The sequence below is a fragment of the Canis lupus genome, chromosome 7 (assembly GCF_003254725.2).
Source record: "Canis lupus dingo isolate Sandy chromosome 7, ASM325472v2, whole genome shotgun sequence".
In the NCBI taxonomy this organism is placed as follows: Eukaryota; Metazoa; Chordata; class Mammalia; order Carnivora; family Canidae; genus Canis; species Canis lupus.
The window spans coordinates 51,566,201-51,594,098 of NC_064249.1; the positions used below are offsets into that span (position 1 = coordinate 51,566,201).

Here is a 27,898-nt window from a genome sequence, read left to right on the forward strand (position 1 = left end):
TACATGATCTGAGACTGCCTTCCCAAAAGTTGAGTTTTGGAAAAAAAACAAAAAAACAAAAATGAAGTTGTCATTACTTGAAAAATAATTAGCAACCTGTTGCTAAGTGTAGTATTTATATCTTTCTAAGCCAAATTATATATATAGAACCATCCTGTTTTCAAATACAAGAAGGACATTTTAAGAAGGGCATTAGCCACGTTTTTTTCATCCCTAGAAAGGAAAGAAATAATGGAAATGAGCCATGAGTTAAATGCTATTTTGGTTAATACAACATATTTGTAGAGAGTGGAATCCCATTTGCTCTGGAGTGCTTTTAGAATGGGCATGCCTTCTGGTGGGTATCTTGCCTGGGAGAGGGTTGTTGAATCAGTTGAGTTCTTCAGGTTCCATCCAACACTTGGGATAGAGAAGCTCATAAGTTCATGGTGTCCCCTCCCCGCCCCCGCCCCAGTTATGTCAGTGAGCCCACTGTAGAGAAAAGAACTGTGCATAACATGCTGTAGATGTGGGCTTGAACCCACATCTGCTTGAACCTGGGCTGAGTTTGTATCTTGCTTTCACCAATGGAATGGGGTAGAAGTGGCACTGAGCTAACTCAGAGCTTAAGGCTTAAAAGGGACAGAAGCTTCTGGGCTTTAATGCTCTTGGCAACCCATTGCCATGCTGTGAGAAGCCAAATTACATGGAAAGTCTGTATGGAAGAGAACCATAGTTCTGTTTGTTTGTCTGGCTGGACAACTAGCACCAATTGCCAGTCATGTGTCATGTAGTGAACATGACACATGTAAGATTCAGCACAATTGAACCCACAAATAACAGTAAAATCAACAACGTCATGGAGATTGGAGGAACTGCTCAAGTGAGTTCAGTCTAGCAACAAATCATAAGAAATAAGAAAATATGTGTTGTTCAAGCTGCTAAGTTTTGGAGTTGTTTTTTATGCAATAGATAGCTTAAACATTATATCAAGCAACCCTCAGACATTTTATTTAGGTTCTGAAATATTATCTGGGTATGAAAATGTGTGTAGGATGATGATTCTTCTGAAATAAAAACTGGATCAAATTTCTGATAATTATGAGAGGACATATAGAGCAACTGAAGATAAGACTTGGAAACTGAGGGTGCCTCCATGGCCACGGTTTACAACCACGGTACACAATTGCCGTCATTGTCATCACAGAGTCTATCCTAATGTGTCTCTGTGTCTCAGTGACATCATTCTCTTTTCTCTGCTTCTACTTTTTGGTCCTTTTCCTTCCTCTGCCCTTCCTTACAACACTCTGACCTAGGAACTAAGTCTCAACCTCAAGCTGAACTTAAACTTATCTTCCATCATATATATATATGACTCTGGCTCAGGACTGATCTGAGTGTGGTTTATTTATCTTTGGAAGCCATTAAAAGTTGACTGTCATTACAAGTTGACTTTTGGCATCTCTACTATTGGATGCCAGCTCCTAGCTTACTGAGGTGCTTCAAGAGATAGAATGCTTTGGTTAAGAGAAGTGATCAGACATGCTTAAGCAATGCTTGGGAAGGCTGTTGGCAGACTAATAAGAAAGAAATTTTAAAAATAGAAAAAAGAAATTGACTAAATTAAGTTAAAATTTGAAAATATAAGGAAGACAGGAAGGAAGGAAGGTAAAAGAAGAGAGTAATATATATTTTTACCATCTGTTTCTAATGCTTCTCAGCAACTTCCAAGCCCAAAATGTTCTCTTTGGAGTTTACTAATATTGTTCCTGTGTTTTCAATGTAAACCTTTCCAGATTATTTGTGGTAATAGGGCATTAAAGAACATTAAATAAATGCAAAGCAATATATGTTGTACACACACCACACACACACACACACACACACACACACTCACACATAATATGCTTGCTAAAGAACCTCAAATTTCATTAAATAGGCAGTATCTGCTTATGAATTATTTTTAAAAATAGGAATTTCCACTGAATCAAAGGTATCATCCTGATGTCAATATGAATAAGCCAATAAGATGGTAACAAACATCCTCAAAGACTCAGTCTCAATAAGCTGATAAAACAGGAAGCCAGGAACCAGGACTGCGAGCTGAGGCTGTGATTCCATCACTGATTGCTCTGGGCCTCCGGGTGGGTCATTTAACCTTGCCTGTCTTCAGATTTCCTATCACCAAAAAGGAAATTAAAACTGGAATTCATTCTCCTGGGTAGCCTAAGAGCCAGAGAGCATCTTATCATCCTATTTATAATTGTAGACTCACAGAATTTTAGAGTTGGATGGGTCTTTAGCCACCACCAAATTAATCCCCTCATTTTACAGATGTCAACACTGGGACTCAGTAAGGTGAAGCATCTTGTTCAAGGTCAAGCCAGCTGGTACCTGACTTTTAGACTGAGAGTCCATCATGATATAACATAGACCTATGCCCCCCAAAGTATTCTCATCTCCTTTCCTCTTTATACCCATAAAAACATCTGTGTTCAGTTAAAGAAATGGTTGAGAGCATGGGATCACTTTGAGATACTTACAAATTAGTTCTAATGATCAATTTACAAATAATATAGCCTTTAATGTCACGTTTGATATTTGCCTGAAGATAGAAGATCAAAATTATAACTGCATTCCTATTATCCTGATTTGCGGAAGAACAGGAAATGCCTTTGCTTAGCAAATTATGATTGAGGTTATTTGGGAACATGAATATATCTTGGCTTCTGAATGATTCTCTAAGGACTCCTCTACCACCTCTGGAGAATGTCCCTCTTAAGATGGCAGCAGAGGCTATAATAGCCCAAGCTTAAAACAAAAGAAAACAAAACAAATTATGTGTCATTTCCACAAGTCCACGAAATCCACACAATCATAGTATGAAAAATTAGAGGAAATTTTTATTGCATTCTTTTGGTCACATCCTGACTTCTATTCAGCTTCACATGATTTTATTTTTCTTCCTCCTAAGGACTTGAGCAGGTGCAAATGGATGTGCTTCTACAGTTAGGATTTTTATTTACATTTCGGAGAGCCAGCACAAATCATTTGGCCTAAAGTTTCATAGAAGCTTCTCTTCTATTTCCTGTGGAAGAAAGACATCACCAACTGCATTTCAGTAATGCTTTAAGGGAAATGGAAATCAGTGCTGCCCAGTGAGCTTTGTGTACGGTGGCTTGCGAAGGCATTTTCTATAATGTATGGAATGAACTGTTTCAAGTTTTTTTTCTTTGCCACTATAATTTTTATATCTCATTTTACCTCTGTAATTAAGACAGGTCTGGTAGGTATTTAAATTAGCCCAGCTTTCATCTCTATCACACATTCATTTCAAAACTTTTATGAATATTTAATAGAGGTTTTATAATTCATGGTGATATGATGAACAGCCTTTTGGCCGTTAAGTCAATTGACAGAAAAAAAAATCTCTCTCTTCAGGCAGAAATAATAACGATTCTATTTCTGTTCCTAGATTGGTGATTACACAGTCACCTGTTTTCACATTAAACTTTGATGATAAATTACTCAGCAACCATGATAATATCAGAAGTTTTACTGGCCAGAACAAATTGCCAGTAATTGCTCGCAAGATAAAGAGAAAAGCACTGCCTCTCTTTCCCCCTGTCCTTCCCCCTGGGGGGTTGTGGCTGCGACCCCACAATCCAACTGGCTCCAATTTCTTTCATTTGTTCTTTTCATTTTTTTTGTTTCCTTTTCAAACCTCGATCTGTCCGCCTAGTAAGAATATATTAATATTCCATTAGCATGGCTGCAGATTTGGCATGCCCACACAAAACATAGGCTGCATAAAAACAGTTAACTTTGAGATGAATTGCAGTTCAAACAGGTTCATTTTCTACCCGACTCCCCACAGGACATACATGCACATTTTAAAAAATATTTGGGGAAATGCCTCCAGATTAAAGTGTACGTCAAATGATGCTGTTTCCAAAGCAACCTAGAGGTTTTCTTTCATTTACATATATCAAAGGTTTAAGAAAAGAGTCTGATGATAATACCTAAATATGTATCAGAGGATTATAAAATCTAACCTTGGCATCAGATCCGGGTAGTGGGGCATCCTGCCTTCAGTATTCATCTCAGCACCAAACTGGAACCATAAATGGTAAGAAATGGAGGAGTCGCACTCCATCCTCCAGCCCTTTGGAGTCATCAAGGGGCTGAAAGGAGGCCCTCCCTACAGCATATTGGGGAACTGGACCATCCCACCAGGCTTTTATGTCTCCTATAATGGGGTCACAGACTCCACTGTCTCCCTGAGGAGGTAATTCTGCTGCCTAATAGCTTCTACTCCAACAAACTTTTTTCCCAGATATGCAGACAACTCCTCTCTGCTCATTTCCTTCTCAGTAATGCCCCTTTTACTAGCCTGCAAATTCCTCTTTGGGGGTTTACAGCCCTGAGGCAGAGGCTGTGATACCATAGTTCCTTAGCAGCAGCTTCACGGAGCTATACACACTGCATTCTTTTAATCTCACCTCGTATGTTAGGGTCTTCATTCATCTCCTCAATCATTTTTGTGGCTCCTCTTCTTACTTTGTCCAATTTGTACGAATATATTACTTGTATGAATGATGAGTTTGACTCTATAAACTGTAATGCATCAATGACTATGTGGTAGTAAATACTCACCATATCCTTAGTATGTATATACACCACACACACACACACACACACACACATACACACACACACACACTGAACGTTAATATATTCAATACCAAGGGCATAAACTCTAAAGGCATTCAAGTACCCTTGGCTTTACCCAAGGAGAAATGCAGAGAAAACTGTATTGCCCCATCTCCTGCACCCATTCCTTCTAAACTTTATTTCTCAATGAGACCTTAGAAATCTGTCCTTGGGTAAGGGAGAGTAGAAAACTACATAACAGATCCATATCCTGGTTATTACCAATGCAAATTTGCTTCCATAAAAAAGCATTAAACATGAGCATGCTCAGGTTGAGTATTATTCAGAGCCCTATGTGAGAAATAAAGCAGGGAATTCTGTGAATATTCCTCTATCTCTGGACAGAGGTCTCACAGAGGGATGAGAAGAGTCAAATGTTATCTAAATTTCAGATGAGGCCATTTTAGAAATTATACCCTTTAGTTCTGCTAAGGAGGGAGGGTGGAATTTACTATCAACATTTCCACACATTCCATTCCCTCTCCCTTCAAAGGAAACCTCAGAGCTGAGCTACCAAAGTGGCATCATGCAAACAGGAACCCATAAACATCAACTGCCTCTGTTGTATAATGTTTGATGTGTGAACAGTGTGTCATTGTGATGCTGGAAGAAGCCCAGCTCCCTCCTTCTTTATTGTGGGCTGCAGGGCCTAATAGGCATAAAATAACTGCCAACTGGGCCCATGTGCATTTTAGTGCTTTTAGATGCTGAATAATTTAAATAATTTTATTCCAGTGAGGTGGGTGGACTTAAGAAAGCAAATGTTTACAGGATGGTGGTTGTGAATAGATGGCCACTCCACGCACACTTGTGCACAATTGCATGCACTCTTACACACACACACACACACACCAGAGTCTTGCAGACAGAAACATAGAGCTATAGAAGTGAAAGAGCAGATTTTTTGTTATCATGTCTTCACTTTCAATACATGTGTATTTTACCCCTGATATTTCAACCATTCCTTTTCACTTGTGAATCCTTGTATCTGTGAATCCTGGACAAAAACCACCAAATATAGAGAATTGAAATGAAAGCTTCATGATGGTTAGTTTTATAACTTAATACAATTATAACTTAATTTTATAGTTACGATGTATGGAAAAGAAGTTATTGTTGATTTTATTTTATCTGAAGCAGCTTCAAGGAATCTTCTGGTCTAACAAGAAAGTCTCAGCTGTTGCTCAGCATTGTGATAACATTTTGATCTTGTTTCTGAGCAAATGCCATTACTATACTTCTAATTTTGCTTTTGGGCCAGACCTTTTTGAGGGGATATTTATAGATCCGTGTTTTTATACACATGTCTATCATGAGATAGATTCACAGATGTGATACATCATAGTCAATGTCTCTCTCATATGCAATCTAGACTGAAGATTGGTCAAAGCCTGCAAAGCTCTGCCTAGAGCCAGAGGAGCAGACTAAATGAATTTATGGATCCCTAGAAGCCACTGAAAATTTAGGAAGACACAGATGTGAGTGCACTAGTAAACATTTATGTTGGATGTTTCATAACTGTAGGTATCTGAATATCTTTCCTTTAGGCAGCCCGATAATTGATCACAGCTGTATAAATTACAGGTTACTAGAAAGGCTGTGGCATATTGAATTTATGATGAATTGCAGCCACCCGTGATAACTTTCTGTTACATACTCCACCCCCCAACACACACACCCAAAGTACTGTTCCATGCTTCAGAGACTAAGACCCTCGACAGAAACTAGAATGAAAAGTTAGCCAAAGCTCACAAATTCTGATTTAGAAGAAGTAAAGTAGAAGGCTTAATAAGGCCTTATAATCTGGGCACTGTGCTAGACTGGGAACTTTATCCCTACACTCATCTGATCCTTACAGCAACCCTATGAAATACGGACTATACTTCCCACACTATAGAAGAGGGTACTAAAGCTCGGAGTAGCTTACCAAAAGTCCCCCAGCTTTCAGTAGGCCAAAATCCAGGTTCCAAGTCTAGATATGGTCAGATACAGCATCAGCTGCTGCATTCATGTTATCTGTCTTAAAGGATATACCCTCAGAGTTTGCACTGGATTCTAAATTCAGACTCTGTGGGTTGCCAACATTAACAGCTGGAGGGAAGAACTGAGTCATTATTCAGATGTACACTTTCTTTATATAGAGACAGAATAGCCTGTGGCTCAATGGCAGCATTTAAAGGGCTGTGGGGAGGAGGACCCCTATTACTCCCTTGATGAGCTTCACTGCCTGCTTGTTAGTGCCTGAGATCCCTCACAATGGAACAACCTTCCATTTCACAGATATGGAGAGGGCCTAAAATAAAATCTCCCAGAGAGTTGTAGTACCCAGTCTGAAATACATACCTACATTAGACAAAAATCCCTTCCTGGGAAAAATTGATCAGAAATAGAAAAATTTAAGAAAATGTGGGCCAGCTGAAGATCTCCCCTAAAGGAAAAGGCTGAGGCAATAAAAATTAAAAAAAAAAAAAAAAAAAAAGAACTTACAATTTCCTTAGGCAAGGCATGTTCTGGATAATTGATGAATTAAATATGGGCATCCAAGTGTTGTGTGATATAAACAAGTCAGGTCTTTCTTTTGCCTCGGGTTCCTGTCTAGAACATGAGGCAAACCTTCCTGTGTACTCAGGATATTGAGCAACTTGACTAGAAACACCTCATTCTTACGTGGTGAATGTGTTGCTTAGAACAAACATCCATATCTATTTCTCTGAGAGGAAGTTTTAAATTAGAAGCAGAAATGAAAACTTCAGAAAAATAAAGATAAATTATTTTGTTTTTCCTCCTTGTCTATAGTAGTGACTATCTGAGGTATATTTAGAAAACATACAAGTATTAAGGATATATGCTAGCATGTTCTTCAAGTAAAGTTATGAAAAGGAAAATAGCCATAGTCCCAGCACAGCAAGATGCCTGAGATAATATTGATAAGTCACTCCCTACAAAGAGTATAACTGCATTTGGTAGACCAAATAGAAATCTTAGCCAATCCAGTGAAAGCAAAAGGGCTTAAACAAATTGGAGGGATCACGGTCAGACATAAGAAAGAACTTATTGACTCCTAGGAATCAAATATTGATTAGGGAGGTGAGCAATCCATTGCCTTGAGATATTCTGAAACATAAATACATCTGTTCAATTTCCTAATTGCATAACAGAATGACTTCTTTCTCCCTTGGAGACTTATAAAAGAAGAAAAAAGTCTTAAATTAATTAACCACTTTGTTTTAACTGTTTAACATATAATTAGTGTTTGTTTCCTAATAGTATACCAGTCATTTTATGGTAATATTTACTAATATTTTTAGATTATCTCTTTGTACTACATATTTTACATACATTAGTGGTCATAACATGGAAAGTAACTATTTCGAGGCTATGGCTAATAAATGGTATTGCAGGATATTAGCTCATTACAAAGTACAGCTACTTCTACAACACTAAATTGCTTAAAAATATCAAGGCTTAAATTTTTTTATGTTTTCTCAAACAGAATATAAAGTACTGGAGAGTGGAGGCTACATGTTTCTTGCATCTGCATGCCCTTCACACATACTTGGTCATCCAGCTAATCATGTTGATTCTTCTTCCTCCTTCACATATGCTGAATTCAACAACTTCTTCCTACCCTCAACTTCACTCTTTTCACAGAAGCCACATCACCATCATCTTTCAAGAGGAGCACAAAGAAATGAACCAATTTTGTTTTTCTTCTTTGGTCTTGCTCAGCTCCAAAAAATTTTCTCTCTGATGGCGAGATTGCATTATAAATGGAAATTAGATCAGGTCCTGCTCTTGTCTAAAACTCTCCAGTGGTTTGAACTATCCGCAAAATGCCATTTCACCTCAACACACCTCTTGGGGCTTTGGCATTGCTTTTGCCTCTGCCTGGCATGATCTCTCAGATCATCTTCTCCAGGGAAGCTCCCACTTACAGTAGAAAGGCTGCATAGGCCCATGAAAGATCCAGCTTTGATGAGTCCCTAGAGATATCCTTTCTTTGTTTCCCAAACCTCATCTTTTGGGAATATACTTACCTTGTTTAAAGCACTTAACATAGAGCTTGGTGTGAGTAAACATGGTGGTGTGAGTTAACTGTTTATTCATCTTTTGCCTGACAAGACTATATGACTTTTTCAAAGGCAGCAGCTTTGAGTCATTCATAAATAAATCTTCACCAGTTCCTTAAATTCTCAATGTATGTCATGAATAATGGATCCATGGTAATGTCTGGGCTCCTAACTGGAGCTTAATAAATGCTTATTAGCTAAATTCATGTACTTTTTTAAAACTTTGTAGGATCTAATTTATCTTAATTGGACTTAAACAAAAAGAGTTTCTTCCTGTCAAAGCACCAAATTTCATGTCAAACATCAAAACAGACACACTAGTTCAAAAACCAGAGGAGAGAATGATGATGGCTACTTTCTGAACAGGAGTAAAGAATGTTCAATGTCCACCAGTTAATTCTCCTCTGTTGTTTTTCTCAAGGGTGTATACATAAAGCTGCTTTTCTTGTAACAATACAGATTTTTGGCTAGGAACCATTAACAAATGTGTTAAGTCGTTGTGACAACTGATTAATTTTAGTTTAAGGTTATGAATACAAAACAACGAGTGTTGGTATGTTACGTGCATTTTAATGATGTCACAGCAAAAGTAAAGGATGAGAAAGATAATTCAATTTGCTTTCTCTAAAAGGTCAGTTCTCCTGAGATAAAAATTGTCCCTTAGGGTACCAATGCCTTTCTCTCAGCTGCTTCTCTCTTCTGCTGCTTCTCTGGCTCCTCCTGTTCCTTGGGGATGTGAGCATTTATACTGAAAGGCAATCAGACTGCGTTGTTTGGAATGAAGGTGTGTTGGTAGAGGGGAGCAGAGGACACCCATGCTTTTAAAAATGGATGGAAAAATGTGGTTTTGCCCTTGATTTCACCATTATTCTAGCATACTTTAAAATGTGAATTTAAGAAAAGAAATAGAAATTGATAAAGTTATTTAAATAGCACATTTGCCAATGTTTGTATATACACCTGGATGTGGAAGTTTCTGTGAGGAAGATTGTGAATCAGTTGGTCAAAGTTTATCACAAGTGTTTATAACTGATATCTTGTATTTTGGCAGGATTGAATCTTTCATAACAGCAGGACCCAGCACAGGGTCTTCACAAACTTGGAGCTCAGTATGGATTTATGGAATCAATGGATTAATATCTGACTCTAGATAGGTCGGGAAACATTCAGTGCATGGCTTTTATCACCCATCCAGTTGGGCTCAGGTTCTTACAAGTAAGAAAACAGATTCTCAGTTATGTATAGGTTCAGCAGAAATTTTGTTTAAAAATGAATATTTGGCTTAAAGTTTCACAGAACAATACAAAAGGGAAGTCTAAGTGAGAGATAATCAAGTTATCAAAAAGTACCTGAGTTTAAGTTTTAATTGTGTATATGAAACAGAAAAATATGTAACCATAACATTAAAGATATCACAAATCTCTTCATGAAATAAACAGCAAACAATGAGTGAGTAAAGATAAATAGAAATTCAAAGATGGGGCAGGATACAATCACCTGATTTCCTTAGAGACAATTTTTCAGGGGAGGAGAAATTTTCGTTAATGAGAGATATGATTAGACTGGAAGACTTCCAGAAGATGATCTTAAAAGAGGAAAAAATAGAAGTAAGGATGTTCAATAGAGAAAGCTTGATTTAAAGAAGCTGAACAAAAGCTAAGTGAATATGCAAAGGAAATAGAGAAAGTGTATGGAGACATTTATATTCATATATCCAGTGTGTGGGGACACTCATATTCATAATCTCACAGTGCCCTTCTTTGGGGTCCCACCATCATTTCATATTCAGATCACACTATAGGTGGAAAGGAAATGACTACTCTTAGGCCCTCTAATCATAAAAGTTCTCTTGTGAGAGGAAAAGACACTGTGCTGTCCTCAAGTGCCTCAGACTAAGTCAGATTAAGAATAGGACATCTGGGAGGTGATAATATGTGGTAGAACAGTGGAGGTAGAAGCCCTGGATTGGGGTTACTAGTGAGCTGTATAGTAGAACAAGTTCTCTAACTTTTCTGGGCTTTTGACTTTCCTCATATGAAAGTAGATATAATAATTTTATGGTAACATGTGACACTTCAATTTTTTTAACTAGGAGGTGCTGCCCAAATATAAACTATTTCCTCCTCTTTAAAGAATTGTTTGGAAAGTTTGGTCGGGGAAAGCTTATTGGTAGAGGTCAGACTTAAGGTGAACCTAAAACATTAGGGTTTCAAGTTCATACTGATGAATATTGGAAAGTAATGGTATTTCTGTCATTGTGTCAGTAATTACTTTCAGAAAATCCTAGCTATTAGGAATAAAGAGTAAAAACATAGGAGAACAAAGATACTAACTCATACCCTGACAACTGAACCCAGATCTTACCAAATAGGAGATCCTCTATTAACATGTATTGAGAAGAAACACATACTTACTTTTTAAAAAACTGAGCTATACCTCATACACAGTAAAATCCACTCCTTTTGGTGCACAGTTCTATCAAGCTTACTTGTTTTAAATGCAGACATAAGGTAAGATGTCTATGCTGATACGTTCATCTCCTTGTTTGCTCATCCCCATAAATGACCACAGAGATATAATTTATGAGTAGGTTGAGCAGGAAAAGAGAAAAATTTATAATATTGATATAGAACAAAATAACTGACACATCTGTGTCTCACTATCCCCCACTGAGGAATGACAGCAGCATTGATGATGAAGATGGGCAATGAAGAAGGTGGCTCATCAGTTCTTGCTTTAACATCCTCATTAAGGCTTGCCATACATGTACAGCCAATAGACTGAGCTAGGGAAATAACCTCAGATGAGGATGAGAAGAAAAAGGAAAAACAAGCAGAAAAAATTGAATCTAGACAGAGTTATTGCTTTCCTAAAAATTATTTGCAAAATAAATTTCTGTATTTCCTACCATGTAGTCTCCTAATGTCATGACTAAGCTGCTGATTCTATATCTCTTGTCTTATGTTTATTTGACCTTCCCTTCTACCAGGTTCTTACAGTCACACACACACAAATGTACAAATCTGTTCAAAATGGCATCTAACAGAAAGTAACCTTTTTATAAACTATAATTACCAATAATCAATCAAAGTCTGAAAAGAAGAATTCAAGCTAGTTATTTTCCCATTTGACATAATAAAATCTGTAGTGAAGAACAGAAATGTAGCTCAAGTGAACGGGGCACTCCTTAAAATCTCACGGCCTCTAGCAGTTCCATTTCTCCATAGCCCACAGAGAAAGAGAATTGACCCTTGATGTTTTCCTATAGCCTACTGCTCAGTCCTGTGTAGACACTAAGGGATTTTACAAATTAGCAGGCAGGGTAACCTGAGCTGAAGAACAGAAGAAAGCTGAAAAAAAGAGAGGAAGTCACAACTCCAAATGCATGCAAATGAACGAGTAGAAGAGTATAATAATGATGAAAGAATATAGGAGATGTACACACAAAATAAATGAAATCCTTAGGGAGTAAGCTCACTAATATATATGACCAAGAAATTTTGAAGATATTGTTAGTCCTTTATCATAAATTAAACCTACTAATTCACTTTTCTTTGCAAACTATGATATGGGGAATGGCATTCTCTGGCAGTACCTTTCGGTAGAGAAAAGTAAAGGCCATCATTGTTGTTACTTCTCAAGTTTCCAATCTAGCTGTAAGAACAGTATGGCCAAGCCTGCTCCCCACAAACAAATGACTGGCAGTGGGCAGTGAAGTGAGGCTTGGGTAGCACTCGGTGGAAATCATCCAGATAACATGCAGCCACCCCTTTCCCAACGGTGGAAGGTTGAGGACACTTAAGGCGGACAGGGATTGAGATGGAGGAAGATCTCACCCTGTAGAACACTTCATAATATAAAAGCTCAGTTAAGAATATATATTGACAGGTATTATATATATAGGAAATGAAAACAAATACATTTTTCTAAGTTTGCATTTTGGGAAGCGCGTAATTCACTAAGAATAATTTATATAGTGCCAAAATGTATGTCATCAGCCTTCAATTAGGTCCTACTATATCAGTGTTGTAATAATATCAGTAGCTTTGCTTAGTGATGAGAGGCCACTGAAGGAAAATGAAATACTTCTGTTGAAATCATTTTATTAGCTGGAAGTTAGAAATGGTTTTCTTTATACTGCAAGACAACTCTATGAGAGGACGAGCCACCCCTCAAAGTAACCCCTTACCTATTTGCTACCAGCTTGAATTTCCGCATACCAGAGTACCTTCTTCCAACCCCATGTTAGAGATACAAGCACAGAAAGAAATTGATTCCATGGGAGGATGCAAGTAGCTCTCCTCTAGAGAAAAAGATTTGTAGTAAACCACTTTTCACATTTGTTGCATGTAGAAAAAAACAAAAACGATCCGACTTGCAATAAACTGATTTTAATACAACTTGGGTTGAATACAGGTTGTATTTTTTCAAATACCTCTGAAAAAAATCTTCTAGAATTATTCTCAGAATTTGATTCTCTACATTAACAATTCTAAGGGATGCTGTTCTCCATTGAAATCTATGTAAATATTGCAGGAAAGTTGTTTAATGCACACCTTATGCACCTGTACCATTTAGATCTCTGTGAGCATAAATGAGGGTGGCCCACACACTTTGGCAGTTTTGAAAGAGAATAATTTTAACTAGCACAGAGGGTTAGTTAAGTAGATTTGCTAAATCACATGTGCACACTAGGCATATCAACAGGCCCTCTCCAAATTTTTAGGCCTCTAACCTCCTTTCTAATAATTATGGAAATTTTTGAATCATCCTTTCAAGAATAGAGTTGTTCCTGTGAGGACAATTTACTTATTATCACTGCCTCCCCTCCTCTCCGATGTTCTTGATCAGTTTCTTCTCTTGAACACCTATTGACCAGCAAAACAATGAATGCAAATGTTTTACACACAGGTGTCTCATTTGTGTTTAATATCTGTAAGTTTTAAAATAAGTTTAACATCTATTGTTTCATTCGACTGTCCCCATAAAGGTGAATGTTGCTCACAGGACATATCATGGGACTCAGAATCCAGAGGATTAAGAGGTTGTCTTTGTTCCATAGTGAGCAGTGGTGCCCCACATTTTCTTTGTCCTAATGGACCATGATCTTGTTCCATCAACAGTATATCGTGGCCTGCCAAGACCACAAACTTCTTTCATCAGCCATAGAAATAGACATATGTATATTTAGGTTTTCTGCTTATTCTTTTTTTTTTTTTGTGTGTGTGTGTGTGTGTGTGTGTGTGTGTGTGTGAAACTATTAAGCCAAATGCCAACCAAATCCAATTCTCCAGGAAATGAGGGAACAGTATCTTCTACATTTTGCTATTCTTTTTGGCTAGGTCACTTCGTGAAACTTAGACAACATCTGCGTGGCACAATTCAGATATCTACCGCACTGTCATCAGTCCAAATTCAGTAGCCTGGTTCATGCTGCAGAGACCTGCACATGTGCCTCCTTCCCATGCCTCCTGTGACTGTGGCTTGCTAATGCACACACAGACCCTCTGCTTCCTTCCAAGAAGACATCTCCTTTCAGCCAGTTAATCAGCACCCTGTCCCCCTGCTCCAGTCTGGCTAGACTAAGTAGACAATGTCACTATTAAGCTGCTGAGAATCAGATACCATGTCACACATGTGGTTTCAGAAGAGTGGTTGTAAGAGGGACAGCAGCCTCCCTGCCTGGTGACACTGTGATGGCTGGCCCTGTGGACAAGCAGCCTGGAATCTCATTAGCCTCTTTTCTGGCTGCAGCACTGCATGTTAAGCATCTGTGTCCTCTGATTGCAATTCTTAGCTTGGGGCCTTTAGGGAGCATGCCTCTAATCTGGGATCCTTGTCACCACCCCAATTTCAACATGGTGTAGGAGGGGACTTTTCAAACACTTTTTGCCTCTATATCCAACTGGAATATCACCAATCAATATCTCCTCATCTACAACCAAGATTTACCATTGTCCAGTAAAATATCCTTTCTATTTGTGTTCTCTATCAGGTCATGAGGGTTTTGTACTTATCCTGGCCAAGATCTGATGCAAATCTTTTCCTGTTTATTTCACAGTGCTTAACCAGTATGACTCCTGTGCCAGGGGTCTCATTTAAACTGAGGATTCAGGACACATCCAGCCTTGCTTTCCTGTGATTGGGTTCTCATATATGGGGCCAGGCCAGGTTATCTGCATGGTCAGTTTGTTAATTAAGGAAGCCATGTGTCTTTTATATACCAATATTCTATACTTGGGTCAGTTGGGCTCTACTGGTGGCTGGCTAATAATTCTTAGGAGAAACTGATAACCATGTACATCTTCTTGACTTATAAATTCTGCCACTAACAAAGACTTCAAAGCAGAGGGACAACCAATGGAATGTCCTTTAACAACTCTATTTCTGTTTTTCTGTATTTCTAACATCTTTGCTCCTATTTAAATAGGCTCTTGATTGTTATTTTAATTAGAATTCAGACATTCTTCCAACCAGTATACATCTCACTCCATTAATACATGGAGGTGCTTACTATATTTCAGGCACCGGTCAGAGTTTTAAGTGGAAAAGGCCCAGCTCTCAAATCTTGAAGAGACTCTGGTCTATGAGGAAGAGGCTTCAATTGACCTTGACACTCCACTCATTCTTTTTTGGGTGGAAAGTGCCGGGATCAGCTGATCAAAAGCAATTGGTGAGCACTATTATTTAAGGCTACTTTATGCACCAGAGTGAGGTTTGTGGGCACAGAAACTTCAGAATAACAAAAGGAAGACCCTTAGCCCGGAGGAATTCAGATGGTAGCTGAGTTGACATGACCCATTTTACTTTTGGAAGGAGAAACCAGGACCAATACAGAAATGATCTTGAATGTCAGAATTTGTTTGGTAGGTAATGAATAATCAATATGCCAAGAACAGGGGCTGACTCATAATGCTTAATTAACTTAATATATATATAAATTACATAAATAAATTTAAATATAACTTGATTTATTATTTATTATATATAATTATAAATTAATATATTACATATAAAATATAATAAAATATAAATATATATGTAGTTTGTTCCATGAATGATTTAATTAAAGACCAACAATGCCAACAGAGACTAAGAATCCACTCTTTAATCCCTGATAGACTTTAATGGACTTTTTGTTAGCTTCCCATCAGATTTCTTTTTAAGAAGAAAAAAATCAGACCAATAATGGCATCTTTTTTAGTATTATCCATGTTTAGGTAATATACTAGGCATTCTCCATTTATGATTTCTGTCTAATTACAACAGTCCAATGAAGCAACCATTTCCCTTACTCTTTTACCAAGACAGGCTCTGGGGGCTCAGAGAAGTTCAGAAATTTGTGCCATGTTTAATACATGGTAAAAGGTGTCGTTGGTATTCAAACTACAAAGTTGCTGTTAAGTGTTAGGCTCTATCTGCTGTGCACAATGAACCACCTAGGCTAGACTCTTCTCCTGACCTTCGATTTAATGCAAGAGGACAATGGATTCCAGGCCCCAGGGACAATATTTTTCTACTGTGCTCCTTAGAGGTATTTCTAGGAACCCATGGCTCAGCCTCTTTGCATTTTCATGCTGATGGCTCATACTATATTAGTCAGGTTAATGTGTGTTGACCCTTACCTTTTGCAGGTAAGAGTCCATGATACTAAGACCATACTTCATTTACATTACTCTGCTCAGCTCCTGGCATCATGCTTGACACTTTGCAGGGATTCACTGATTTTTACTGAATTTTATTGAATCATATCAGGCCCACACCTGGGGAATGAAGTACCAGGCCCCGGGGTATCAGTTATTGATTGTGGGATTTGGGGCTCCTCACTCTCTTTGAGCCTCAGTTTCCTCCTGTAACTCCTTACGTAATACTGTTGTTTGGAGAGCTGAATGAAGTAAGCAGATGAATGAGACACCCGCCATAATGTCAAGCACATAATTAGACAGAAAACTGTGTCTGGGTTCTTTTTTCCTCCCCTGCCCCTTTGATGCTAATTTAGAAGGTGATTTTAGGAGATGACTGTCCTTTAAAACCCAGGAATTCCAGTAACCCAGAGCTTTCTTGTGTTTCAAATATTCTTGGTTGTATGTTAAGTGACCCGAAGCCATTAATGATTCACTCATTGGTCTTAACAAGCTAATATGCCCCTAAAGGTGCTTTTAAAACACAAGCTAAGGGAAGCAAAGGGTTGAACCATTTATTCTCTGAATTTGATTGATGTCGACGGGCAATCTGGACAGCTGAGGTCCAAATGCACACTTTTTTTTTCCTTTTCTTCCATGGCAGGATTGATTTTAGCCTGAATCATCTGAATAATTGCCTTAGCTCCCTTAAGACATGTCTTTCATTTTGTGGGTGTAGACAGCTATAGAAAACAAGTATTATTTTAACCTCCTAAAAACATGGAAACTCTCAAACACAGAGAGGTTAATTGGTTTGACAAATGTCACACAGCTCCTCAGTCGTGAAGCTGGGAGACAGCCTCCAGGTCTCCAAGCTACCCCTCCTCTCAACACATTAAAGAAAACCATTATTGCTGCTTAAACACATCTATGCTTTCAATAGGAATAATAACCTTTACAATAACACATTCCTTCACTTTGAGGTATACAAAATCATAGTGTAAAGGTATGGTCTAATGAGGTAATCACATGTAAAGAATTTTTATTATGCCCATTACCTAAATGTCACATATTTTCATGTCTTAAACTCATACTTTGCACTTAGGTAAAACAGACAGTAGATGGTTAGAAAACAAACACACAACGGAGGTTAAAGTACTTATTTTTCTCTATCAAATGATAAATTATGCTATTGGGAATCATGAATTCATCTATTCAATCAAGTATTTTGAAGCTCCTTATGTGTTAATGGTGTGTACTGTAGAAAGACAATGTACACAGGATAGGCTCTCACTGGAGTGCACTTTCCATAAGAATGAACAAGGTGCAGCCCTGTAGAGAAGTCAGCACCTCCAGTTTGAAGGACTAAGGTTCCTGACCTGACTCTTACTAACTGACTGGTAAATTACCACTGCCCTTGAGGAGTGGGAACTATAGATAGTATCCAGCTGGACTAATATTTAATGGGTTTTATTTAGAATTTACTGAGATCATGTAAAAGAAATGACTAAAAATATTGAAGGGCTTTATGAATGAATTACTGTATAGTTTTTCTGTTAAGGGGGAAGGCAAGACTGTATTTAGTACAAGGCTTACATAAGCACCAGTTCCTTAGAATGAATGCTATACTCTGTTAATCTAGAGGAGAAAAATCCATATCTGCATCGGTAGTTGGAAATAACCCTTGTTGGGACTGGCTTTTGGATTGGAGCTTTCATTTATATGGTGGTTTTCACTTTATGTTAATGAATATGATGTCATACATTTTCAGTATAACCCCATTATTTCATGAAGCATTAGGAAAGAAGTTATTAGCCATATTTTCCCTTTAGGTAACTTGAAGTCCATATAAACAATTTTATAATCATCCTCAAGATCACAAAGTAAGCTGCTCCATACAGATGGATCTGTAGCAATGGGCAGTGGGATTAGAATTGTCCCTTACAAACATAAATATAAGAGGGGCACCTGAGTGGCTCAGTGGTTGAGCATCTGCCTTTGGCTCAGGTAGTGATCCCAGGGTCCTGGGATTGAGTCCTGCATCAGGCTCACTGCCTGCTTGTCCCTCTGCCTGTATCTCTGCCTCTCTCTCTGTGTCTCTCATGAATAAATAAAATCTTTAAAAAATACATAAATATAAGATCAGAGAGAAGAGGAAGGAGTGTGTCATATTAAGCCACTTGTCTCCATTTTGTGGAGGAGGATGCTGAACTACACGGAAGACTTTAAATTACCTGCGGATTTCAGTTGCAGTCTTCTGTCTCCCACCCCCCTCACAAGTAATTGAAAGTTCTTGTACACTGCATTTTGCTCTGCCTAAAGTATTGATTGTGCTTCTTAGCAGGTTGCTTCATAATACTGGAGGCCTATGGAATGTGGAGGGAACTAGGCATAAGATAAGACCCAAGAGACTTTGAATCTACTCTTAGTTTGGGGACTAATTTGCTCTGTGACTTTGAGCAAGTGACTGAATTTCCTTTAACTCTACTGTATTTAAAATTAGAATAATACCCTTTTCCCTACTTACCTTATAAATGAAGAGATTATACTGAGAATGTACGAGAATAATATACATTAATACAAAGGTTAAAATGCCATACTAATACAAGATTTTTCTTAAGATGGTTTCTTAACTGTGATAGGCTATTACAGGAAAGCATAGCATATATGATTATTAGTCAGTCAAAATGTCCTGAGTACCTAAAAAGTACTACACAGAGGAGACAAAGAATTATGGCAGGGTCATGAAAATTTAGGTTGTTGCATCAAACTAAGTAGATGTGATATCTAGATACAGGAAGGCTCACACTCAGTGGAAGTGACTTGCTAAAGATTGAACAGGTGATTTACATTTTAGAAAATACAAAATATCAGAGGAAAGAAATTTTTCTTTCACAGAGAAGATAAGACTCTACCTTGGTCTGACAAATTGGCAGGATGGGGGAGGGCAAGAAGAAGTCAGTCATTCCTGTAGAGTAGAATGTAACCTCCACAAGGACAGGGCTTTTGGTCCATCTATTCATTGATGTTTCCCAGGACACCATACATATGTGTGAGGCACCATATTATGCCTTTTTGAGGCACCGCAAATATGTGTGAATGCATAATTGAGAGATGACAGCAAGAGCAAAGACAAAAACAATGTATAAGAGCAAACTAGGCTATCTTCCTGACAGGAGAAGGTTCATGATGGAGTTTAGTAGAAGATAAGCTTGTAAGAGAAAGTTGCAGCCAAAGCTGAAACCAACACTTACTACAGGAACCAAAGCCTCTTATATTTGGAGCAGAGTCCTAGCAATGTTAAATATCTTAATCTGGGCTTGACAGACTCTCAGGCAGGAGGAAGATTTATAGATGTGGTATGGGGAATCCATAACACCCTCCCCTAATATGGATTGCACAATTGTGTATGTGAGTGTGTTTCTCACAGTTAAGCTTAGTTTTCTGTCAGATGCGTGAGGTGGTATGTGCCATAAAACAGCTGAAGAGACTGAAGTCCTGAAAGCCCGCCTATGTAGCAACTTGGTTACATGAAGAATCATTTTATTCTATGTTATTATTGCATTTGGGGAGCTTTCATAATTAATTATATCTAATTTTGTGTCATATGCTTCAAGTGTGTGTGTGTTTATTATATTTTAAGGATGTTGACTGTTCCTCTGCTTTCCTGTGTGTGTAGCTCAGTCCCAGCCAGATTGTAGGCACTCAGGAGTGACTGTGCAAATAAAAATAGATCTGAATCCATCAAGTAACACATCTAGCTGAAATAGGGTTTTTTTCCTGTTATGAAAGCACAATGCTTATTATTTCATACAGATGATCACTTCTGCTATGTGGCTGAACATCTTTGGTGTTCAAATATATCCTCAAGTGCCTCTGAGATGTTGTATGTGCTGAATTCAGTTTCAATAAACACTTCTTAAGAACTTCCCTCCCTAATGGTTGAGGCTACTAAGATGGCAGTCCTAGAAAATATCTCCATGCTTTTTCATCTTGAAAGAAATATAAGGCGCCTACCTAGAGGATCCCTTCACTACAACCACAAGTTATAAAAATAAAATGTGCCATATGAATTTTTCAGGTAAGAAGGCACGCATTTCCAACAAAATTAAAGGAAGCTGTGGGAAAATGGATAGTATGGATTGGAAGTATCCTTTGAGAACTATAGGTGGTAGTCTTCCAGTGAGGAAGGAATGAAACTCCATCAAGCTTGGTGAAACCATGGTCAAAAGCACCTCTGCCTGTACACATTAACCCAGAAATAAAGGCTGGAAACTGGTTCTAAAGTTCAATCAGGGATCCCTGGGTGGCGCAGCGGTTTGGCGCCTGCCTTTGGCCCAGGGCGCGATCCTGGAGACCCGGGATCGAATCCCACATCGGGCTCCCGGTGCATGGAGCCTGCTTCTCCCTCTGCCTGTGTCTCTGCCTCTCTCTCTCTCTCTGTGACTATCATAAATAAATAAAAATTAAAAAAAAAATAAAGTTCAATCAGTTTTCATGCTAGCAATTGCAAAAATGATATTATATAGACGTCTCACAAGATGCAAAGAGCAATATTAGACATTTCTGGTGGACCTTACTCCTCTTAGATATGGGGCCTATCTTTCACTAGCAATTTTATCAGCAGTTTACTAAGAGTGTCCAATAAATGTAAATGCAGACATGCCTTCTTTTCACACCAGAAACTTAGGTATTCCTAACATTCTTACTGTGGTCACCTTGTTTTATCATAGGCATGAGAATATGGCATCATAATCAAACAAATGATATCAATTATGGTGGTGGGAATATGCACAAAACATAATATGAAACCTCTGACAGTTTTTACTTACTGGTTAAGCCAGTAGTGGTAGGACAGGAATTGCTGTACTTCTAGTGAACTAAGTTTAGGATCATGATGTCTTTGTGCATTGTCTGCTAATATTGAGTAATAAAAATTGGATCTAGTAGAACAAATAATCATTTAGTGGCTGAGAATTCTGGTGAGGCCAAGATTGTAGCTTTTTAGCCTCAGCTTTGAATAGGTAGACAGGGCATTTTGATCTTAAAGTTTTAAACAGCTCATATTAAGCCAGGTAGAATTTCGAGTTGTGAAATTGGCTTTTATTACTTTGGACATGGTATAAGGACTTAAGTGAACCATAAGGTATTTTGACCTTGGCAGGACACAACAGCTTAAGGCACCTTTGACCAAGGGTAAGCTACTATTGCTATCATGACAGCTTGAAGAAAACTGCTTTTGGGTGCTCTGGCCTTAAGCAAAGCATCCCAAGCTTGAATAAAGACCTAGGAGGGCCCCAGCACATAGAAGTAGGCCATAGACTCCTACAAAAGTACCCATAACTGAGGCAAGAAAAGGAAGCCTTTATAAGTACAGACCTTTTAGGCATCTGATTATTTTTTGTATAAATATACAAAAAATCAAGATGTTGGTAGCTTCACCAAGAAGTGTGAGGTCAAGTCAATGCTTGGTTGATGATCCAGACATCAACTGTTTGCTCTATAAATTACAGATACTAGATTAAAGATGAGATGGATGAGAATTTTTTTTTTAATTTATTTATTTATTTATGATAGTCACACAGAGAGAGAGAGAGAGAGAGGCAGAGACACAGGCAGAGGGAGAAGCAGGCTCCATGCACCGGGAGCCCGACGTGGGATTCGATCCCGGGTCTCCAGGATCGCGCCCTGGGCCAAAGGCAGGCGCTAAACCGCTGCGCCACCCAGGGATCCCGAGATGGATGAGAATTATACTGGAATATTTACTTATAGGTTATCTGATTTTTACCTTCAGCTCCTCCTGAGCACATTGCCAAATGGCCTCCTCATCATCACTCAGGAGAAGCATCCACCCTGTAGAAGACACTAAAAGTCAGAGCTACCTCAGAAACAAAGACAAAATAGTGCAGTATAGTTGGTGTTATTTTCCCCTCCTTAACTGTAAATAACAGTAAGTGCCAAGAGTGGGTAGATAGAGACACAAGACTGAACATTTTGAGAAGAAACAGGGTCTTTTATTTTTTTCCTGAGAGAGAGAGAGAGAGAGAGAGAGAGAATAGAGTAGAAAGGGGGCAGAGGGAAATGGAGAAAAAGAATCTTAAGTAGATTCCATGCCAAGCACAGAGCCAAATATGGGGGTCAATCTCACGACCACCAAGATCATGACCTGAGCAGAAATCAAGAGTCAGATGTTTAACTGACTGAACCAGCCAGGCACCCCAAAATAAGGTCTTAAAAAAAAGAGTGGCTCTAGTTAAACCAAAGAACTGGGAGATATACTATCTCTTATCCACTTACAAGCATCCGATTTACTTCTGTGTAGGATGAAAACATACTAATCTAAGCATAAAAATATCCAAAGGAAATGTAGTAATTATTACAGTTATATATTAGACCTATACCTGAGTAGAGCACTTTAGAATACTCACAGCATGGTAAGTCTTTCAAATAGACCAGACTCAAACTATCTTTGTGTTAGGATCAGCATTCACTGCAATATCTCTAGCCCCATTCCTGTGGCCCCATTGGCATTGACCTTTGCTTGCCTCTTAGGATTTTTTTCTAGTCTTCTGACTACCCCTCTAAAATTGACCTCATACTGATGGGTCACTGATTGGTCAATAATTTTTATGTCCTGAATTCCTCTAGAATAAAACAGGTGCAGTCTAACACCTCATCTCTGTCAAGGGAGCTATCAGTGTTCTCCCAATGAAACTTTCTATTGACATCTTTAACACTCTATCAATGTCCTGGCAATAAATGAGATGCTAAGCTCAGGGGAGTTAATTGACTTTAATAAAGGAAACATTCTTAATGGTAAGGGGGTGGTGAGGTAAAGAAGCCAAAAGAACTTGGTGAAAGACACAAACTAGCAAGAGCAGGAAGTCATGACCACCCCTAAAGGAGTCAGGTCAGAGCCAGTGCCAAAGAAGAAAGACTGCCTGATAGGTGTGACCATGGAGGAGAACAACCATGGCTGAACATGTAAGGAGGCATAGAGGGACCAGGGGAATAAATATAACAAACTATCCCTCCTTCTGACTGACCTCAAACTGTTGTCAGTGTTTTCCATGGGTAAACCCCTACCAACGTTGAGATGGCAAGGGGCCTAGGTAGTATAGGCCATAGTGATAGCCTGCAAGACAAAGTACAGAGGACAGGTGTGTGAGGGGTGGAGCAAGTGGAGGATAACCACTTCAGGAAATCTATCTTCCATGGGAGAGGCAGAATGATGTACCCAACATGCTATACTTGACTGGATCACTTTAGTCATTGAAACATCCCCTTTCCTCCCAATCTATAGAATTAAGCCCAAGCCAGACACTCAAAGTCCTCCTTGTTCTTGTCTGACTGATCTTGCTGGCACCATCCCCAGAACCTCTTTGCTTCTTTGACTGATTGAAAGCCATTATGCTGTTTTTTTTATAGTTTTCCTCACATACCATGTTGCTTCTTTCCTTTAGGCTTTATGGAATTTCCTCTGGAATATCTTTCTCTCTTTACCTGTCAAATTCAAACATCATCTCCTTTGGGAATCCTTGGCCAAAAGCCACAGTATTCTACACAATTCTTTTTAAGAATTTACCATAAAATTAAATTAGACCATATGAAGTTTCTGCTGTTCTGCTGTTTTGACTAGCAAAAATGGAATTTTATACATAGACTCCTATCTCTCTTGCCTGTAGGAAAGTCTCCTGAAGGCAGGGCAATCTCCTATTTGGGTTTATTCCTTGGCAGGTAGCTGAATAGCTGCAAATGGTGGGTGATTTATACCTGCTTATGGAGTTGAACAAAGGATCACATTGTATATTTTCTAAGCCATGAGGAGCACAGACTTCATCAATCTTGATTTCTCAGTTGTTTGGAACATAAAACATAACCCAAACCCTTGTTGTAAGTTCTCATAAGCAAGGGAAATGGCTGAAAATTATCTTTTCCATTCTTATTCTAGACTTGAAGTATGTCAGAATTTGGAAGACTCAGCTTACAAAGTCCACTATAAACACAGTTTTAAGAATTCTGAAAATAGCGACTCAATAAGTTAGTCAACCTAATTGATCAAATACATGCCCTCAATAGCAAAATTCCAGGAGTAAGAAAGCAGGTTGATACTAGGCATGTTAATATACATAAGTGAACTGTGTAGAGGCTAAGATACCTTGTTGTTTTCTAAAAAATCCCTTCTACGTGTAAACTGCAGCTGATTAAATTTGATATCATTCAAGGTACAAGGACCTCTAAAGCTGAGGTCTAAAGGAGGCCCACAACTAGACATGGCATTTGAGCCTTCTAGATTTATAGCCTATTTCCAAGTCACTTTGCCTGCTTTATTCACAAAAAAAGAAAAGAGAAATGCCACCTGACCAAAAATGACCAATGAGTGTTCATAAATCTCTCTCAAACCCTATCAAAACTAAAGTTTCTGTGTTAATTCTCCTATAAAAAGAAATGTAAAATTTATTTCAAAATGGGAGAAAGGGAGGGGAGGTCCTCGGCAGGCTTCAGGAAGCCAAGGCATTTGAACAAAATTAGCTCATGTTTCTCCCAGCAGAAGTCACATTTTGGCCCCTCATATCATTAAAATACCATTTGTTGTGAAATATAAGGACACAGCCTGTGTGTGAGAAAGAACACTTAAAATCCCCCATCCTGCACCCCTGATGGCTCAGGGACGTGGGTCCCCATCCCTTTACGCCTCGTTAGGGCCAGCCAGGGCCAGCTGGCCGCCTGTCCCCGTCCTCTGGCCTGAGCGCCATTGTCCCGGAGCTCGCCCAGCCCGCATCCCTTTGAAGCTGCTCCAAAGAAACTTTATCCCTCTGTTCCAGCTGGCGTTTCATTAAGCCCTGGCTTCACAGGATTTTCCACTCCCATTGACACATCAGAGCAAAGATGTAGCCATTAAAATAATGAAGAAAAAGGGAGCGAGCAGAGAAGAAACGGTTCTAAGGGGAAATTGAAAAGGAGTACAAGGTTATTTAAAAAATAAAGGCCAACTGTAAAAAATAAAATAAAATAAAATCTACCTACTTTCTTATCTCTCTCTCTTTCTCTTTTTTCCTTCCCTACATGTGTGTGTCCTAAGCTGTCCAAATTTTTCACAAAGCCTCATAAGGATGACTTCAGAGAGGCCCTGGCTCTGCAAAACAGCTGACAGTCACAGGTCTAAATTAGGAGCAGCCGATAAGAATCCCAAAGACGTTCTGAGTACATACGAACACAAGGGAACTCTGGGCACTGAAGATTTTTATCCTCCCTCAGAAATAAATCATCACATCTCCTGCTGGCCAGACATCAAGCCCACCTAAGTTATTAACGAACCCCTGTGTGACCTCTGTACTCTTACCTCCATGGTTTCACCCAGCCAGGAGTGTCTGTTCCAGATATATCTTTCACTTCTTCAAAGGTACATTAGCTCCATACTTAACTGGCCGTAAAGTCTTTTTTGATGCTTATCTACTTTTTTGGTAATATATCTATTATGTATTTTTAGTCTCCAAAATTAGATAATGAATTTAAGAATCAAAATAATTTTGTGTTCCTTTGTTGCTATCACTAAAAAGACCTTGCAGAAGACTCTGCACAGAACTTGAATTTGCCATAATATCTGTCCAAGGAATCTGACTTCAGCCAGCTCACCAAAGACATGGACAAGGAAGATGTCACAAAGGCCTTTAAGCTCCCAAAACAGCTGTGACAAAGCCCAGGCACTAAACCTATACATTTTATTCCCTTGGGTGTCATTCAGGCATTGTGATTTCATTAACAAGCTTGCTTTGCGAGCATCTCTTCCCACAGGAATTAAAAGCAGTGACCTAGAAGTGGGCTTTTAGATATATTTCTGATAACAGAAGGGTATGTGACAGCTGACATGTAATTGAAGGAAGAAACAAACAAAAAAGTAAAAAACAATGAACATATTGCTTCATAGCACAAAATTGATATCTATAAAAATGTATTTTTTAAAGATTATTTATTTATTTATTTGAGATAGAGCAAAAGAAAGAGAGAGAACTAGTAGGGAGTAGGGGCAGAGGGACAAGCAGACCCCCTACTGATCAGGGAACCTGATATAGGTCTCAGTCCTATCCCAGGACCCTGAGATCATGACCTACGCTGAAGGCAGGCACTTACCAACTGAGCCCCCAGGTACTCCTAAAAATATATTTTAAAGTGTATTCAAGAACTCTATGAAAATGCAAAATAAGCATTCTTGAAAAGTATTCTACAAAATGGATAAAATTTGTTTTTGTGAAACAGAAAAATAAGATATTTAGAAGATATATATCCCCTCTATTTACATTTTTGCACCTACATTAAAGATCACTGGAAGAAACACTCATTTATTTGTTTTAACCAAGCAATGTAGCGATAATAAAAGTTTACAAAGTACAAGAAAAAACAAGTAGAGTAGGGATCCAATGGAAATAGGTACTAAGAGGAGACTGGACCATACAGGAGGAGATCTTGCTTAGCTCTAGAGGACTAACTCATGTTCAAACCTTAACCCTCTCCTCTTTACACTGGCATTGTGTGACTCTTGTCAAATTCCCCAATATCACTGAATCCGGTAATATCTGTGAAAAGTGAGATTACTTATGTTCCAGAGTCTACATCAGGCCTGCATGCAGAAAACCTGTGTTCCAGGACTTAGTTTTTGAGGGAAGCATTCAGTATGGCATTTGGTAAGCATTTAGGGTGGGGCTGAGAAGAATGTTAAGGAAAAATCGATCAATCAGCATAGGGGAATTAACTTCTTAATTCTGTAGAAGACAAAAAAATAAGTAAAGGGCAGAAAAATATTTCTTCTCCAATAAGTAGACATTTCTTTAGGAAGATAAAACACACACATGAACCAACGCTTTCAGAATACTGCAAGAAGATAATGGAGTATGGAAATAGAACTGCAATTGCTGTAGTTAACAAAACTCAGGGTTAAGGGTTGGACAAATCATGGGAGGTTTTGTGATAGCAGTGGTACTGGACAATATGGGAGAGGGCACATGGGGGCACTGCAAATACATGAGTGTGGTAGTGAGCTGAGTCAGCGGTAAACTAGCTGACCGGTCAGTCAAAAGCCTCCTGCTTAGGTCCTGTCTGGCACCAGTACAGAGATCCACAGTGTACCCATGTCACAGAGTCACACAGAGGTTTGGAATCTTGGCTCTGCCACTTACAAACCCTGGGACACTGGGCAAATAATATAACATTGCATTGCCCCAGCTACTTCACCTGTAAAATGAAGTTAATACCTGCCTTGAAGAGCGAGGGAGAGGATTGTATGTGAAATTCATGATAACCATCTGGCATAGTACTGAGACTAAACAGCCCATACACAGACATTTTCATCAGTTCCATTATTATCTATTATGGATACTACCATTCTGTCCTCTAGTCTCTCACATCACCTTCTGAACACAAATCCCCTGTCTTTCATATATTCTTTGCACTGCTTTGTTTCTGTCTTTACCTAATTGCAACTATTTTTTAACAATTTTATTTTAAAATTTCATTTAA

The 27,898-nt window shown here is 38.6% G+C and overlaps 1 long non-coding RNA gene across 2 annotated transcripts in view; it reads left to right on the forward strand.

The window, feature by feature from the left end:
- LOC112647837 (uncharacterized) overlaps positions 1-27,898 on the forward strand; it is a 73,433-nt gene that overhangs the window by 33,413 nt on the left and 12,122 nt on the right. For both annotated transcript variants that reach the window (XR_007412073.1, XR_007412074.1), the window contains exon 2: positions 25,467-25,787. This is a non-coding gene — a long non-coding RNA (uncharacterized LOC112647837). The remainder of the gene's footprint in view (positions 1-25,466; positions 25,788-27,898) is intronic.